The sequence below is a fragment of the Opisthocomus hoazin genome, chromosome 27 (assembly GCF_030867145.1).
Source record: "Opisthocomus hoazin isolate bOpiHoa1 chromosome 27, bOpiHoa1.hap1, whole genome shotgun sequence".
Taxonomy (NCBI): Eukaryota; Metazoa; Chordata; class Aves; order Opisthocomiformes; family Opisthocomidae; genus Opisthocomus; species Opisthocomus hoazin.
This window is the reverse complement of record NC_134440.1, coordinates 4,870,973-4,889,793: the sequence shown is the minus strand read 5'-3', so window position 1 is coordinate 4,889,793 and position 18,821 is coordinate 4,870,973. Positions and strand designations below refer to the sequence as shown.

Below are 18,821 nucleotides of genomic sequence, written 5' to 3'. Positions count from 1 at the left end.
CCCCTTTGCCTGCGCCCCACCGCTGCCCTCCTTCCAAGGGGTCCAGGCCTCGCTACCCCGACGGCCGGACCTGCTGCCACCCGCCGTCCCTCCGCCGACCCGCCTTGACGCCCGGAGGAGACTCTTAGACTGAAGCGCAGGCGGCTCTCCATGATGTAATCTGTGCGATCGCTGCCTTTGCAGGGAGCAGCAGCCTCCCGTTGGCCGAAGCGAAGAGTCCCCGCCCGGGTGCTCCTCCCGCCGCCCCCCCGGTGCCTCATAAAAGCCCCGAGGCAGAGGCAGGGCAGCTTTCCCAGCCCCTCCGCTTCCGAAGGCGACCCGGGACAGGTGAGCTCCGGCGAGGGCGGAGGGGGCTGCGCTGAGCGGGGAGGGGAGGTGCTACAGGCCCCCGGGGCGGGCCAGGGGCCCCATGGCCACCCCCGGAGCCGGTCCCACCTCTGCCGGGGGGCTGCACCGCTCCTCCGGCGGCGGGTTGGGCGGAGAGACCCCGGCCAGGGTCCGGGGGGGGCTGCCGAGGGGAAGGGTCCGGCATCCCCCGGCCCCCGGCCTGGGGGCAGAGCGGCGGGGGGGCGGGAGGAGGGGGGCCGGGCTGCCCCGCAGCCGCCGATCAGCACCACGGACAGGGCCCGAGCGGCGCGTCCCGCCCGCGGCCGGGGCGGGACCGGGCACCGGCACCGGGCACCGGGCACCGGCACCGGCAGGTCAACGCGGGGCTCTGCCGCCCGGCCCCCCGCCCAGAGCCCGCCGAGCGACGCTGGACGGCTCACCGGGAGCGGACGGGGCCGCGGTGAGTCCAGTCCCGGAGGGGACAACAAGCGAGATGTGTCTGGAGGGGGGGGGAAGGTGGAAACGGGAGCGGGCACGGCCCCGGTCCGCCCGCAGCACGGCCGGTGCCGGGGCAGGGGCCGCGGGGTGCAGACACGGGGTGCTGAGCACTGCGCTGCACCGGGCAGGCAGGCTGCGGGCAGGGACGCTGGGGTCCTGCCGAGAGCCAAGGGCTGGCCGGGTGCTGGGACGGGTCTGGGTGCATCTTCCCCAACAGCCCCGGCAGCCCCAGGTAAGAGACGCTCACAGCTTCGGGCTGGGGCCAGGGCAGGGACTAAAGTGACTCGGGAAGCCAAGAATGACTGTGTGAAGCTGAACGTAATCTACGCCATCCATCTCCCCCAATATCGAAGCTTTATGCTGAAAAACTCAAAAATACTCTTTTGAAAATGTGGCTGGCTGGTGCATAAAGTTGCTCTTAAAATTCCCTAGTTTATAGGAGAAATAGGATGTTTCACCGAGACGCTGTTGGGAGTAAATCCTTCAATGAATGGTTATTTGAATAATTTTTTCCCTGGTAGTTTATTCTATCTGAGTAGTCAAAATTTGTCTTGCTTTAGTGGCATATTTAGGGTCCATGGACAGCTTGTGTTGTATTTAAGTACTCAATGGCTACATCACAGGGGATTTTTTCACAAAATGCTTACCCCCCAAAAAAAGCTCGAGTGGAGGTTTAATCAAATTAAACAAAGTATTTCTTCTTTAATTTTGGCAAAATTAAAACAACAAAAAGTGTTTAATTCTGGCTCAACTCAGACATTAGAACAAAGCTGAAATAAAACATTTTTTTCCTGCTTAGATTATTAAACCATGGACATAATTTAGAAAATAAAACAGATAAAATGTTAAAAGCAAAGTGTTTGAGCACTTTGGAAATGAAGCATTTCATATCCCTATTGTCAGATGAAGTGATTTGCTGCATTTGTTTTATCTCCCATTTTTGCAGGCTGACGCTATTCACTAAATGAATCCCTATTCACTGAAAATACTCCTCCCGCTCTGTTAATCATATGTTTAAATACTTTGCTAAACAGAGGCTCAACAAGGCAATATAATCCAAGGCTCAAACCGTCCCTGTCTGCTGTCTTTACACCTGTATTTTTCTGAAGTGATGTTGGTCTCTGAGAGGAAAAGGGAACAAGCTGTTCTCCATTTTAAGGAAATTCCCATTCGCTGTTTCTGAATTAAATATTTGGGAAAAAAAGAAAAAACACTTGAAAAATAAGTTGATATTTCCCTTAAGGCCTTGAATATACACACCGCCTTCAGAGATAATACATTACATACACTGAACAAGCTAAAGGTGGAAATGCTTGCCTACAGCATTCGAACGGACAGGTATCTTTCTGTCATCTAGCTGCAAATCTTTTAACGTCTTCCACCAGTTCTGTGTCCGCACAGTGGCTCAGTTTGTGATCTTTTTTTCAGCGCAACACAATGCTGAGGTTCACTTTTTGTGATGCCTTGTCGCCTACCACACCAGTATAAGGTTTTTTCCCTTTGAAGTTCAGCTGCAAAAGAAGGGCAAGAAATCATGTTCTTTATCTCCTGCCCCAACACAGGCATGCAAAAGAACTTGAGGAGAAGCCAGAAAATGATATTGCACCAAATACCTATTCCTGCTTTTAGGGGTTTATCTCCGCATTCTGGGAAATTGCCTAATGAGATTTCATACTTAATATAAAAATATTAGGACAGATGATACCATACCCTCAAAGCTAACTGAATTTTATATTGTACAGTGTATTGCTTAATCAAAATCACCTTTCCATTTGTCTAGGGCATATTTTTTCACCTTTTTTTTACTAGCGACTTTCTCTAGATCTCAAAACAAATGCATCTCGTAGAAGGATACAGTCCTGTCTCTTTTCTGACAAATCCTAAGACAGAGGCCTCTGAAGAACAGGGGATTCAGGGTAAGATCTGAACTTAATTTAATTCCTGACCCTTAAAGTGTTTAGCAAAATGCGTAAACTGGGAATCAATCTGTCAGGAGGTTACCACATTGCCTGCTAGAAGGAAACATTTTAAGTTTTGGTGGAAATAAACACAGTATAGATTTTTGTTATTTAATTTTCCTAAAGGCAAGATCCTCCTTTCCTCCTCCCATCAGAGAGACAATGCGTTCCAGTCTCTGGGCTCTGTATGCCTTGCACAAATATTTGTCTGTGCGTCGCCTGCCACTCCAGTAATGAGCTGCTTTTCCACTGCAATCATGGCATCTGGTAGGGTTTCAGGCTGCGAGTAGCTGGGAGACTGGGAGGTGCTTGGGAATCTCAGCAGGAAAAAGAGTGGATTTCAGATGCAAGATCCGCAACAGCTTTTGAGCTTGGATAAACATGCTGACGTTCTTGTCTCTTTGGCAGAGCTTTGTTTGCCCCAGACACCTGAACTTGGCTCACAGACCTGGGCGCTATGCCTGCTCCAGGCACCCGCACTCACATGCAATTTTACATTCAGTCTCTCTCGAACACCTGCATCCATGCGCACTAAACGCGTGCGTGTGTCTGCGCGCGCCATGGCCCACCACTGCACTGCGACACGAGCGTGGTCCTACCTAACCCGACGCTCTCCTGGACGACGGGAGACGAGGGGTCTGGCTCAGCCAGGCGTTCAAGCACACACTCCAACCGAAGCACCTGCATCCACCCCCGGTTCAGCAAACACTTCAGCAGGATTTAGGTACGCGACTGAATCGGGGCCAGAAAGAGATCTCAAGGAACAACTGAGCAAAGAATTTGGCTTTTCTGCTCACTGAAATCAAGGGGCCTTGTCTCCATTAAGATACTAAATTCAGACCCCTCCAGAGCAATCCATTACCAAGAAAGCAAAAGAAATAAACCTCCTGCTGAACTACCCCAAGGTCCTGATACAGACCCAAAGCACAGAAGAGATGAAAAGCAGGTGATAAAATTGATGTAGATGTTCTGTATAGGCAGGCCTTCCCTCAAAGGCTGCTCCGATCCCTGTGTGGTCTCAAAGTGTGTCACTGTTTAACACCTCTTTAAAACTGAATGAGTTTAGGACAAATGTTAGGGTCCTGGCGGGATCTGTAAAACAAGTCAGCATACGCCTCACCTGAACACAGGTAGGAGTGGGGTTCCACATTCATTGGTAATTTCCATTAAAATGATCTGGTTTTAGATGCTGAAATATCTTTGTAAATAATATCCTTCATAAAATAGATCCTGGGATTTTAATTTAATAAAATTACCTAAATTTAAGACTAGAGATGAAATAGGAAAAGAGAAAAAAATAGCTACGGAACAGTTAATGCAATATCCAATATTGATATTTGTGTTTGAGTATCCTAAGGCTGCCCAGGATATCTGGAGTCTTCAGCACTCACTGAGATTAAAAGGAATTGCCCTCCGAGCAGCTCTGAAAATCCTCGCCATAGCTCACTGCTGACAAATCAGGACTGAGCAGGCATTATCCCGACTGCTGTCTGCCCAGAAAGCATCCAGCCCTGCCTTAAAAGAAGCTCAGCTCTGGAGTTACAGGTTTGACCCTGCAACAGGAAAAAACTCCTCTCTGCCGCATTTTTATTTGACTCAGCGGAGCCTTAAGCACGCTACTAGCTTGGTACTCCTCACCCTGGTCACATGAATAGGGCTATTCACGTTCTACAATCACTACACGCTCACGCCCTGACTCCAGTAGCCCTTATTTACAAAGACCAGATGGCTCCTGCGAGTTTCGATTGTGAGATACGGCCCCCTTCCTGGTGTATAATGAGTATGGAGTTTTTGGTTTTACCTTGTTTATAAACAGACCGCTCAGCTGTGTGTGTAGCAGCGCAGCTAAGCGTCAATACGGAGATTCTGCCTTCAGCAGCCCCTGAGCTGGAAGGGGAGGAGGCTCTGACAAGTGTTGCCAAGCAAGGATTTTTCAGAGGGGTTCCTGACTGACGAGGGGAGAAGCTGGGTGGGTTTTGTTTGCGTGATTACTTGTTTGCTTTTCTAGCGCATGTTTGCAGCCATGCGGAATCTTGCGTTAATTCAAGCCCCACAGCTACATCACATGGGTGAGCATGGCGAGCAGCCTAGCTGAAGGAGACTGTCATCTCTTTGGGGCATGGGCGTTTTGTTCTGTGCTTGTTCAGCATTTTACGCGATCTGGGACTCAGGCTTTGGGTTTTTATGAAGTGCAAAGAGAAGACATTTCACGCTACAGGCTGTGGCTCTGAGTGTGATCGCACGGACACGCAGAAAGCCAGCAACACCTTGTGTCCGCTACTCAGCACCGCTCATTGGGATAGAGGGGGGAATTTTGCCTTTTGTTTTATTTTAATTTGGAGACTGATTCAGAAATTTTCATAAAATAAACCTACAGTAACTTACACAATATCAGGCCCCACATCAGGAAAATACAAATGCACTTGCAGAAACTTCAGCCCTTAACTCCCCGAGGAATTGAGTACGTGCCTAAAGCTTAGCACCTGGCTGAACCGAGGATTAAAGGATGTTTCCTTAATGCTATGCAAAGATCTTCTTTTTATCCTGTGTTACTTAAGGCTGTACAGTCTTCCCGAGCCATGTTCAGAAACAGAACACCCCCCTGTGATTTTCCAAAGCATTTAGCGTTTTCAGGTGCCCAGCACGACACGTTTCAATTAGTCCTCATTTCCAGGGACTGCGAAGCACCTGCCTGTCTTGTAATTGGTCCCCTTTCAAAGTGTCTCAAACACAAATATAAGGTATCCAAAATTGCTAAGTTATTTTGAAAATCTAGAGCCACGATGAACAGTTCACCTACAAGATTCCAGCCCAGATGAAAATTGCACGGCTTCAAGCCCCCCAAATCAGAAGCAATAGTCAGCACCTGCTGCCGTGAGATGACAACACACCCTGCCATTAAAGCAGAAAGCAGAGTTTCTCTTATGAAGAAGGAGAAAATTGCACAGTTCCCAGGGAGAACAACTGCAAAATCTTTTCATTTAAGCTCACAAAATTATTAATGTTGTGGTCTGTAATTCCATCTAATCAAACATTCCGTTGCTCCATGTTGCCAGTCGAATGTACACAGAGAAATCAATGACACAAACTGATAGAAAACTTTACCTCGGGCCTCCTCCTCGGTTCAGATGTCACCGTCTGGAAGGCAAAGGCTCCAGAGCAGGGCCCAGCGCTTCGCAGGCTGCAGGCTCAGAGCTCGCACTGAATCGAGCAGAAGCAGTGGGAATTTCCCCGAGCAAGGAGAGCAGAGGACAGGTCAGACAAGTCTTCTCTGCATTCAGAAAGCGCCGTCCTAGTCCTGAATGTTGATCATATGGGTTGTTTAGATTTGCTCAGAAATAATGTAGATTCTGAAAGCACAGGGAATGGAAGGCAAGTTACCCTGACCCCATCGCCAGGCGCAGCCTCCGCTCCCCAGATCACAGCGCGGTAAGGGAGCAGAAGCAGAGCTGCGCCGCCTCAGCAGCTGCATCCAGCGCTGAACACGGCCGGGCGCGTGCGGCAGCCGCTGCCCCAGCCGGTGACGGAACAGGACCCACGCCGAAGGAGAGGGCAAGGCTCGCTCCTGCTCTGGCTTGGCTGTGCGAGCAGCGTGGCAGAGGCGAGCTGCGGAAAGGTGGCTGTGGCACTCTGAATTTACCAGCTCGTCTTCACGGTGCTGTACTGCTCGAGGACAGCGACAGCTGAGAACCAAGCCAACAAAAGAGAACAGTCTGGCTGATTTTTGCAACCCTAATCTTAAACCTGTTCCTAAGTCACGCACCTCAGATCCCTTTTCTGTAGAAATGGACATTGCGATACCCATTTCACAGTACCAGAAGACCAAATTAAGTGATATTCGTAAAGCTCTGGAGATCCAAGAGCAAATGGAGCTAGAGAAAAGAAAAAGGTTATTATCTTGTCATGTTTGGCCTGGGAGGAAGATTATCCATCTATCTTGCCAGACCTATTTATCGTCTTATTTTCTCCTAGCTTATCTTTTATCATCTTTCTAATCTGCTCCATCTAATTCAGCCAACATTTTATTTTAGCACAGTTCTCACTACGTGCTGGCAAAGGTGTGTTTGGCAGCAGAGGTACGTGCAGATTTTACATCACCTGACAAGATGCAGCACAGGTAGGTAGAACAATATATGCCAACTAATGAGTTCACAGCTTTTAAAAAGAAATTAGCTGGTTTTTTTGTCTGGACGACAGCATGATATTTTTATGCTGGCCTATCAGTAAAGGAACAGTTTGAAATAACTCCTTTTGCTGAATTTTGACAGAATGGACTCCATTCTATGTAACATACACCGATGTAAATAATGCATATGTCTTCTGCTCCCTGCGACGTGTGTGTGTGTTTGATACACACACACACACAAAAATACGTATTTAAGTGGAGGTAATGTATGAAATAGGTTTCTGTGCTGGGAAGTACTCGGATGCATCATTTTAATCACGCAGGATTCTAAGATGAATCCGAGGTGCCCTATGTTTTTCAAGTATTGCTTACGATTTGGCTGTACTGACTCAGAGAAAACAATGAAGTTCAAGGGCTTCCAGACCCTTACAGGGTTCAACAACCCAATCACAGCAGGCTGGAGATTTTTCTGAACACCGAAGCCCCTTGCGTTTTGCCTTTTCATCTATAATCAAACAGCACTTTCCCCCCCTTGTTGCTAGTGAATGCATTAGGGTCTAAACTTTATAATCTCCAGAGCTGTTTCCTGGAATAGATGCGAGCGGCGCACTTGGTTAGGGACAGCCAGGAGGCCAGGAGAGATGATTACCTTCAGGCAGTCTCAGTGGAACGTCCCAGGGTTCCGACAGGCACAGCCTAATGCAGGACTTACAATGCTGAACAGACTTCCATTATGGGGGCTGGCTATGTTGATGCGCATCCGCACATAGAGAGCTCCTTGTTAAAATGCACACCAGTGGCTCCAAAATACAGCAGCGCCGTCGGGGTTCATTAGCAGCAAAATCATTCCAAGGGACATTGTTTCAGAGAGGAAAGAATTTCATTTCTGTCAGGGTTGGTTTCTTGTTGCATAGAGCCCGGAGATTTTGCTAAGGATTGCGTTGAAAGTGCACTTAGATGGAGACTGAGGTTGGTTGTGCAGCCATGCTGAAGGCTTTCGTAGGGTTGACTTGAGGCACACGTGCAGCGCCTACCACAGCAGGACCCTAGCTTACACAGGGGGCATGTTAAAATAAATTTGTAATAAAGAGGTGGCTTTAAAGCACCTTCCTACTACAGGAGTCAGTAGCTGATGTGGGAATTGCTCCGCTATGTGTCAGAGACTCCGCACCACTGATGGAGGATCTCTAGCCATGACAGCAATGAGCGAGCAAGCGTGCTTTGTTCTGCTCTCGATGTCCCCTTTCAGCAGGCACACCAGCAATCCCCCCAGACCTGCACAGCTTTTGAGACGGTGAAGGGCTGCCGTGATCAGGAAATCTTTGTCCATTTTAATCAGCAAGTATTAAATAAACAAAAGAATTATCACTAATAGATGTAAACGGGTTGCTGCACAGCTTGAGTGTCAACTTTCTCTCATCTACCAGGGACCGTGCACTGTAACACACAAGGCATCTAATGGTTTAGTAATACACTGCAAGAAAACATCTAATTACCAGGGCTAAGCCGGGAAGGAATAAAAAGCAACTAGGATACAAGGCTATCAGTCTTCGTAGCTTTGATTTCTTGTATGGAGTCTTGCATGAAACATGCTGGTAGCTCTCACCTCACATGTATGCCACTGCTTCTCAGGAATAGGTCTGGTGCCTGTTCATTCGAAGCTCAGCTCTATTTTTAAAATCTACTCTCTCTGAAAGGGCTGTCTTTAAAAAAACCAAAAAATTGTACAGCAAAAGGGACAAAATTGCTCCTCAACAAAGGGGCCTATCAACAGCCTGTCAATAGTGTGCCAAAGGCCAGAACCTGCCTTTCAAAGAGGCTCTGCAGCCTCGATGTGTACTTTGAGAGCAATTAAGGGACGTGAGCAACATGATGATTATCTCATGGGTGACATTTTCATTGGCTCTTTGGGAAAAGTGAGAGATGGGTTTGAGATGGCTGTGATCAATGTTCATCCTAGTCCCACATAAATGGCAGGAGAACATGTGGTAGATGGGCCTGGAAAGCAAAATGCACAAGAAAAGGAAGGGGGGAGGAAGAGATGATGAAGACAGAAGGATTTTAAAATCCTAGAAGCTGAAAGAAAGAGCTACAGTGAGAAGTAGAAGGACACAACCTGAAAAAATGAAAGTGGGAGCATCAGGAGGGCTGGCAGATCTCCAGAGGCTGGGGAGGGCAGGAATTGGAGAGGAAGGGACAGCAGGATTCCTGGTGCAGAAGTATGGGAGCAGCACGGGAACAGATCCCGCCAGGCGAGGAGAAAGCCCAGAGGAAGCAGTGTTGACATGTTGTGCTTGTGCAGGGAGAAGTTTCTTGTAGGCACATCACCACGCTTCTTCTTTTCCCTCCATGGACTGCGTACCAACAGGCTCCAGTGTCCCAGTCTGAGCCCATGGTGCCACGCACCTCGTTACTCTGTCAGGGCACAGCTGCACTCTGAGCCCAAGGAAGGAGGAGCAGAACATTCCCCGCCAGACGCTAGTGATGTCTTAGGACACAAGCACAATTACGATTGCTCTGCTTTTTTACCAGCACGTTCCCATCGGTGGTGTCCATCTGCCCTTCCTTCATCTCCTCCATCTTTGTGCTGCAGGCACCAGCAAAAGCCCAGAGCTGCGAGCAGATGGGAGCGCAGAGGCAGCCTGCGCTGGACGGGAGATGAACGCCACTCGGGCGCGGAGACACGGCTACAGGTAAGAACCTCAGCCCAGTGTCTGGGTCTCATTGCACGGTTACTAACGGCCAAGGGATAAGAGGAGCCTGGATGCTAACCCAGAAATACGAGCTGGCTCAGCGGCACGAACGCAGAAGAGCTCAGCACAGAGCACCCCATCCCGCGTGGGCAGAAAAGGCGGGGCACAGCACTCTGTTGCCCGCTGGCGTGGGCACCGGTGCATGCATGGGGACCAGCACAGAAGCAAGTGCCAAACAGCAGCTCAGATGTTGCGTCTGCCCAGCTGTTATGGAGCTAGGCAAAATGTTTCATGGAAAACACGTATGCAAAAATGCAGATTTGGTTACATCATTTCCCCAACTTGCTGAATTTCTTGTTTAGGAAAACAAACTTAATTTTGGCAGAAGAAAATATTGCTTAATTTGCTATAAAACAATCTCCTTCCCTCTCTTCATTTTATGAAAAAATTAGAAAAGTTAATGTTGACCGAAATCAAAATTACTTTTCAAATATTTGGAAACCTTCCCTGCCCAAAACAATACTGTTATATTTCCAGCTCCTGTGTTTTCCAGTGGTGCATCGATCAGCACATATGAGCAAGTATATACACTTCTGTGTGCATCTCCATTTATACGCAAGTGCACGCGCACACGCTGTGCAAACAATTTCAAGCAGATCCGACAGACGTAAGCTTCTGCTCTGCATTCTCCAGGATTGTCTTTTGAAGAGGATCTTCATAATAAAAATAATGTTATGTTACTGGTTAAACATTGGGAATAACTCTCCATCATAGGCAAACTACACTGAAGACAGAAATCAACTGACATGCTCACTCGGGAGGAATCCCCTGGGGCACAAGCAGAATGCATTAACGGTGCGTTTCTCCAGCGAGCTGTGATGGGAAGAGCACGGAGCAAAAAAGAAGGTAAAGTGGTTAAAAACAACCTGTATTTCTAGACCCCAGTCTCCCACAGAAATCTTTGGAGATGCTGAGCTCTCCGCTTCTGAAAATTTGGCCTCTTATTGGCAAGCAGAAATACTGTTTTAGAAGCCCCTCTGAGACTCCTGGGTTTTTTTAAACTGTCCATAATATGTTTCTCTAGGCCAATTTGCTGTCCTGATAATTAATTTAGCGAATGGGTGGGGTTTTTTCCTTCATCAGCAGTTTTTCTTTTTGTTAACACCAGCAGAGAGAACATGAAGAAACAATCTCTCAAAGGATACAGACTGACAGTGATATCACCATCTGACTAAAAAGAACTCAGACCTACGCATAATCCTCAGGAAAATTCATCTCCACCCTCCCAGCAGCCCTGGTGAGAGCCCTTGAAGTGGTAATTAAAGTCTATTGAGTGGCAACCGCACCTGTTTAGAGCGGAGAGCGCGGGTAAGAGGTGCGCGAAGGGAGACGGCAGCACCGGGAGGGAGCGTACGGGAGATGAGCTGCCGGAGGTGGGGAAGCAGGGCAGTGGGAAGAAGGGGAAAAAAAAGTGTTTGTTGGAGAAGTCAATCCAATAAGATGTGCATTTCCTATTCTTCCCTTTATTTGCTTTCTGCACCCCTTCGCACCCGCAGCCGGCTTCCACCCCGCTCTCACACCCACTGATGGAAACTCCGGGGGGTTTCCCCCAGCCAGGCTGAGCCCCGGCCCGGCTGCTCCTCTGGTGTAAATCAACATAGTTTCACAAAGTCCTGCTGGACTTGCAATCAGCTGGGGCTCATTTACGCCAGCTGAAGATCTGTCCCAGTGACACTCATTAACAGTCACCGGGGTCCTCAGACTGGCAGCGGGGACATGCCACTTCTTGTCTTTTTCCCTTAGAAGAGAGCACATCCCTTTGTGTCGGCTCTGTCACCCCGGTGCAAATCCTGCGGCACCTGGGAGGAGTAAATCAGAGATCTTTCTAGATTTCGGCAGACGTGTCTGAGAGCAGAGTCTAGGCAGAAGCTGAGGGAGATGGAAGACCAGAGAGGTGCAATGCCGTGACAGCAGTAAGGCTGCCGGGTTTGCATACATGCACGGCTCCCACATGTTCCGACCCAGCGTCACCTCAAACATTCCTGGGGTCTATAGGTGAAGCCATGCAAAATTGGACTTATAAATACTACTGGTAGCTGTGGATTTTTCCATGCCCTTGCAGACCACCACTGACACAAGGACCACAACTGAGGAACCACTGGTGTATCCAGTAATCGACACTTTGCAGGTAGACTCGAGGGCCAAATTCTGTGGTGTCACAGGAACAGGGCACTTCTGCTGGCTTCAGTGGACCAGCCCTGACTTGTGCCACTAGATAATCGCACGCTGGTTTGCTCACGGCACAAACCAGCAGATCAAGTGGTAATACAATGTGGAAAGGAGGACATACAAAGTGGTAGAGGGAAATCCTCCAGTGTTCGAGTAGGAGAGTAAGAAACAGAGGAGATTCTTTGGTGTGGAGATCTGGACTGCCCTAGCAACCAGGGAGCCAGCGGCCAGTGCTGCACAGCGATCCAGACGCATGGTCCAGAGAAACGGTCATCCTGAGACCTGTGGACTGGTAGGAGAAACCCTGGCTGCTTCTGCCACAATCTCAACCTCATGTCTGATGCCAGCAAACAGGGTTTCACGCTGTGTGCCCTACTGGGCATTTCAGATGAGGCTATAAAAAATTAGCACACCGCCTTTAGTCAAAGACCCTGACAATAGCATTTTTTTTGTAGAAGTAAATAATCATCCCATAGACTCTACGTATGCACACACACTGCTGAAGCCTGCTCGGTTAACTCCCTTTATCCAACCTCAAACCGGCTTGCTTTCTGTGGTAATATGTAGTATTATAGTCATATAAGCTCTCCCTTGTCTCTGCAATTCTGTATGTGCCCCAGCAATCCACTGGACTAAACTAGGATTCCTGGGGTGAGAACAGAAGGGGACGGAGGTTCATCCAGAGAGCACCCTGAGGCTGAGCTGAGCAAATGATTCAGGCAGAATAATTTCACCGGTGTTTGCAACATTTTCTCTCTCACTGGGCGCGATGGCAGCGAGTCCCCTGTGAATCCCTGACCTTCACACTCCACAGGCTGCCTGGGCCGGCTGACATAAACCACAGGACTTCTCTTCCTGTTCCTCGGTTGTCAGAGCACACAACAATTCTGGTGTAAATGTTGTTGCATCTGCTTTCTACAAATATTATTAGCGATGCCTCTGTAGCATGCTCTCCTGATAACTGTGCCAGGAAATGCCTGCTTGCGAAGGAAGATAGAAAGGACCACGCATTCAGCAAAAGCCAATTCCTTTGGCGGTTACGGGTGGGATTTGCTATCAGTTGGCTATCTGATCCAACCGTTCAGCTACAGTTAACGGAGACAGACAGCTGTCTCTGGACAACAAGTCAACCTCCCAGTCAAGGCCTGTCTTAGGGTGAGATTAATTTTTGCACCGACTGCAAAGGGAGCCCACATGACTCATTTAAGACTAAAAGCCTAACTGTTAATAGCCTAAAATTACATGAGAAGACTCATACCTAAAATACCTTGTTTGCCTCCTGAATTCTAGTCTTGTGCATTAGCAAAACCATTGGGTAGATGGATACCATGTGATACATTGCCTCATTTCTATCTTTTTGCTCCCAAACACTCTTCTCATTTTTTCCTTTCAGCCCTCTTGTTCCTCTGCCTTTTTCTCTTTCCACCTTCCCTCTGATTGCTGAGCAGCTTTTTGACTTTTCCATCAATAAGTCTAAAGAGCATCTGAACCGCTCTGTTCCCCACTTCTCTCCTCCCTCCAGTTCCAAGTCAGGCAAGCTCATCGATCAGAGGAGCTCAGGAAATATCTGGTGTTTTGTTGTCAGGATGATAATAACATTGCAGTTGTGAATGGGCTGCTGCAGGCCTGATCATGGACACCTGCAGGGTTTGTTTAATTGCATTTAATGACAAATCCTATACAGAGGAGCATTGCCAGAGAGATTTATTATCCGCCAAAGAGGCAAAGCACAACAGCTCAAAATATAATTTGCACTGAGCATTTTTCCCCCTGCCTCTCTTTAAACCATTGTAATAAATAACAAATCGGGTAAAGTGGGCAACACCAGCCTGAGAAGGAGGTGGGGGGCAGAGGACAGAGATTGAAACCAAAGGAAATAACAGCAATAAGGCCACACTGTTCTTTCTACCATCCCTGTGGTCTGGTATATAGGAAATACTGTTTGTTTAATTTACAGCCTGGAAGTGCAGCTGGGGATCTCTCTGTGATGAGCCAGCCTCTTCTAAGATAGCTGGAGGCTAAGCTCTTGAGTCCCCGCTCTTTCTAACCGGGCTCTTTTTCACCATCTTCTGTAGCTAAGTTTAGATCCTAGCTATATAAACAATTACGAAGGAACAACAGCGGCCTCTCAGCGCCGCGGGGCTCATCTGCCACGGTTACAAGGAGCCGTAAGCTTCCGCATTGGAGAAATCTCTGGGACAGACTTAAGTGGCAGATCCCACCCTGAAAAACACCACGCTGAGAAATATGGCCCTACGGAGACAGATCTCGCTCTTTGAAGTCTAGACTGCAGTCTCACACACCTCTGAGCCTAGAATTTATGTTATCTGCTAAATACCTTGCTCCAAAAAGGGAATGCATGTGTGTAAAGGCAGCAGAGGACCTCAGCCCTTGCTCAAGCTGAGCAGTTGCTTCTTCTATCTTGCTTATTACATGATTTTGTAGCGATAATTTGTGGCAAATCCCTTTCCGGACCTGGTCTACCACTGTGCTGGGCAGTGTCATTCCAGAACGACGACTGTGAAGTGTTTTTGTCACCAGGAATGACAGTCCAGGTTAGCACTTCCCAAACTATCCTCACTCTCTCAAGTTCAGTCATCTTTACAATTCATTCTCTCTTCTAATTACCCTTGGCAGAATGCGGAATTGCCCTGGGCAGCTTCTTTCTAAAGATTGTCTGGCCCCCCAAAGCGTTTCTGTTTGAGAACTCTCTGTGGTAGGGCAGAAGGGAAAAGACGCGACAGTTTAGAGGAAATGCCGTAGTCGAGGGAATCCAAGCCCAGGCCAGGCACGGGCGGGTATCAGAGGAAAGCTGTATTCAGTGTGAGCCAGGCACACCTGCTCACTGCTGCTCCACTTTGTATTCAGATTAAATTGTGCACTTGGAATGGGGCACCCTGGGAAGTTTGGGGGTGACGGCAATCTTGCATGAGAAAATATCACCCTTCCGCAGTGTTTGGTCTCTATTTTAATGCAGGTAGCAATCAGCAGTTGGCAACGTCATTACACAAACAGGGAGCAGGGTAACACCTGGACAGTTTTATCTGATTTCCCGGACAATGGCAGTATCGCTAATACCCCCTGTTCAATAAGACCACCTGGACATCTCCTGGTATCAGCTCTACCTATCACAAACACGCTTGCTACCTAGGCTAGCACAATGGACTGTTATCTCCCGAGCAGCACAAATCCCCAGATTGGAACAACCCATCTGGAGTTTGATTAAAGTGTCCGCAGAAAGCACATATGTTCAAAAAAAAAAAAAGGGAGAGAGGGAGGGTGGGCGGGCAGGAGGGACTGGACGGCTCTCTGTGAGCTTACGTGGGGCCCAACCTCCGCGAGCAGCAGCAAACCCTCTCCTTCTGCTGAGCGCTCCTTCTCCTCCTGTGAAAGGAGCCTTTCACCACAGCAGCTCCGCAGAGCCGGGGCTGCTGAAGGATACTTTCGTTTCTTTCCCTTTTTTTACAACTGCTTACAGAAGTACATTTAACAGGCTTGGTTTGCAGACGGGAAGGATGCCGTCCCTCGGCTGATCGCAGTGGCTGAGGTAAGTAAGCCTCACGCGGACAACGGTGGTCAAAAGGAATAAAGTAAGCTCCTTTCCATGGATGTGAGCCAGCATTGTCCTTTCACACTTTATTTGTGCCATATGTGAGGTATTAACAGAAAAAAGCCGGGTAGCGGAAGCAAAGCTGAACCTGAGGTGAAATAAAGATTGCTCATCAACAAATTCAGAGAAAAGGAAACAGCAAAAAGGTTTTGTTTTTCTTGCTTAAATCAGTCTCTCAGCAGGATCCCAGGAAACTCGGCACTATCATTATCTTTTTCTTTGCTAACTGATTCCTTTTCTCTAGCATTCCTGAGTATATATTGCATTTGCTTATTTTAGCCAGACCAAAATACAGCTGAGAGACAGACAGGTTGACAGACCACTCCCGGAGAAGTTTATCATAGGGTAAGGAAAAAGGAGACCCTGCTGAGCCCTGATATCCCTGAAAAAACATTATCCACATTTTCACAGGCATATATAGTCTCCTGAGTGAGAAAATGGAGCAGAAACTCACAGGTACAGTCACCCAATTGGCCAGAGGATTACAGTGAGATTTGACACAGCCTCACAAAGAACAGTGGGGTTTTTTTTCACTGTGAAGCGCGGCATCGATCCCTGACGTGAGAACAAGTGTTGAAAGAATGAGAGTGACCGAGGAAGGGTAACAGAAGAAGACATGGAGGAGGACGTCCCTAAGGAGGAAGCTCTGCTCTTGGTGGTCTGGCTCTGTGTGGAAGACTAGTGATTTTGTTGTTCTGATTTATAAAGGTGACAACAAATCATAGCCTGCCATACAGCACAGACCGGCACCCTCGCCGGCAGGAGATGGGCTGGGCCGCAGCGCCGCGGTCCGGCTGCCCCCGAGAGCCCCCTCTGCGAGCCAGCCGCTTCGCACCTGAAAGCTGAGTATGTATTTAAGCACTTCGGTATGCTGGAGGTCGTAGTGTGACTTATTCTGCTCCTGGGTTCCCATCTCCTTGCAGCTAACCAGATTTGGGCTCTGAGTGAAGCAGCAGACACGTCCGTGAAGCGCCAAGCCGCGGGGCTCAGCCTGCAGCCCTGAGCAGCCCTCCCTCAGCAGGGCACTCGCTCGCTGTAACTTCAGCGCGGTTTCACATAGAAATCGGTTATCATTAAGAGAAGTCTCTCGCTCAAAGACCCGACAACAAACCTGTGGCAGGGTTAGGACCTGTACACCGGCTGCTGAGAGCACGGAGGGCTGCGGGGCACTCGGAGCTGCTGCTTGTGCCTGGACGCCCGGAGGGCTTTGTGCTGAAAGTCTGCTCCTTTGCTTCCAACAGGGTTTTGAAACATGAAAAGAGCAAATTTTCGATACCACCCAGAGCCTCTATTCTCAAAGGTATTTACGTGTGAAAATGAAACTCCTGAATCCTGCTGAGGCCAGTGGTAAAAGGAAGTACTGAAACGTCTTTAATAATTGGGGTTGTTGGTGCTGTCGAGCATTTTCTTTCTCTCTTTTTAACCTAAACCAGATATGCTCAGCTTTGCACACTCGCCATTGTTATTACGGCGTACATGATTTAGGAACCCAAGTCCCTTCCGCTTTACCTTCACCTAGGCCACTGAGGCTGAAAATAGGACCCTACTTGGACAATGATCTGTAGAGCTGGTGCAGGAGAGCACCAGAGCGGAGGTCTACAAGATGCAGACAGCCCGCTGACCTCCAAGCCTCTGTGCTTTGTAGTTTAGAAACATTATTTTACAGACCTTGGAGCCAGTCAATAACATCCAGGTTCTTAGTGGGCCCTCACACTTCTCTGTCTGCAGCTGGTGTTGAGCAGCAATCGGGACTCCAGCGTTGTATTTCCTATGTGTCTATCGACCTGCTGCAGCTTCTCATGCCACTCTCAGCCTTATCTGGTGCCTCTGTAAAAGGAAATAGCGATTCTGGCCTTTTAGGAAGATGGCTTAGTTCTCTGTCTATCTAGAAGTCTGTCTGTCCCTCATCATTTTTGTATTTGAGCACCTTATTCCATCACGACTCCTGCGAGGCAGCCACGTGTTACCCAGAGCTGGGGCGGGAGTAGAGGGGACGACTTGCCACCATGCACAGAGGCCATCGACGGCTCCACAAAAGCAAACGGAGCCCAAGGCTTAGGTCCAAGTCCGATGCTCTCGCTCCTTGCCGTTTGCCTCCGAGCCAGTTTTTTGTCCTCTCTGCTTGGGAGAGGGAGGGAGCCACGGGTACTCTTGCTATTGTCATCTGAGATAATCTGTGAGGCAGGAGCAGAGCAACGCTTAGCCCAGGAAATCCACTGCCAAAAGAATTTAACAACTGCACAAATCGCTGTCCTTTGATGATGCATGAAAGAAGATCCATGCATCACAAGCAAGAACGACTCACGCTCCCCCTCTCTTTTACTCCCCCACTGATATATTAAATCCACAAAAATTCAGAGGGCAGCAGTGCAACCATTAATGTTGAAATTGCCAGGCTGGTGTCTAATGTAAATGAAACTACATTGATTTAGTGTTACCCAACATGCCTCTCCGGCTTGTTGCAGTCTGATCAAAATCCTTCCTTCCAGGTAGCTGTGGCCTCCTGCCCTACATGAAAATAATGTCATCACGAGCCTTACTGATGAAGGTAGTTATAGGACAAAAGCCCCTGCAGCAAGGTGGGTATTGGGTCATTGTTCCTGCTAATGTCATCCTGCCATTTCTCGATATTTTTAGAATTGTTCCCTTTGTACCGCAAATTTCTCATGTAGTGGCTTAACTATATAGAAGATGTTGTCTTCACTGGACCTAGTAGCAAGAAGCCATCTTCCTCTGACTTCTGGAAATCAGACAAACCCCTAAAAGCTGAAGAGATTGATAATAACTTGGTACACAGCTGCCTGCAAACCTGAATTTAAACTTTGAAAAAATGAGTATCTTAGTCTGCTGCTAACCCTTAATGCAGTGACAGACTGAGCACAAAGAGCTTGCGGAAAAATTAGCCGCTCACAATTTCAGAAGTAACTCGGGGATTATGCACATCAGGACTTAGTTCCTAAATTATTTATATGCTTCTGGAACTCAGCACGGATCCAAACTTCTCCACATTTTGAGGGAGGAGATGTGGAACAATGGATGAGGAACTTTTGAGCTTTTCATGCTAAAAATGTTCCAAACTATATATCCAGGCCCTCTTACTGTTATCTACTTTGTATATTTTGGTTGTCTCAAACACCTTCGCATGCATCGAAGCTCTTTGGCTTCGGTTGCCCTCTAAGCACAGAAGACGCAACCTGTAAAGTCTGAGTCTGCAGTCTAAATAAGCAAGACAGATAAAGAGCAGTTATTATAGTTATTACTCCCATGTTACTGGCAGGGAAATAAGACATAGGAAGATTAAATGACCAGCCCAAGGTCACGAAAGGAGACTCTAGCAAAGGTAGGGTCTCAGCCTAGATTTCTTAAGCCTCTGCCCAATA

At 48.2% G+C, this 18,821-nt stretch overlaps 1 long non-coding RNA gene across 4 annotated transcripts; it reads left to right on the top strand.

Annotated features, from left to right (window-relative positions):
- The first annotated feature begins 229 nt into the window (after positions 1-229).
- Positions 230-15,498, top strand: LOC142364579 (uncharacterized). Of its 4 annotated transcripts, XR_012766294.1 has the most exons (6): positions 230-327; positions 6,815-6,900; positions 9,503-9,602; positions 10,377-10,508; positions 10,771-10,899; positions 15,325-15,498. It is a non-coding gene; the product is annotated as an uncharacterized LOC142364579 (long non-coding RNA). The 4 variants fall into 4 exon arrangements; XR_012766295.1 differs by lacking the exon at positions 15,325-15,498 and having other exon boundaries at positions 6,820-6,900; positions 10,771-11,233; XR_012766296.1 differs by lacking the exon at positions 15,325-15,498 and having other exon boundaries at positions 10,774-11,233.
- The last annotated feature ends 3,323 nt before the right edge of the window (positions 15,499-18,821 follow it).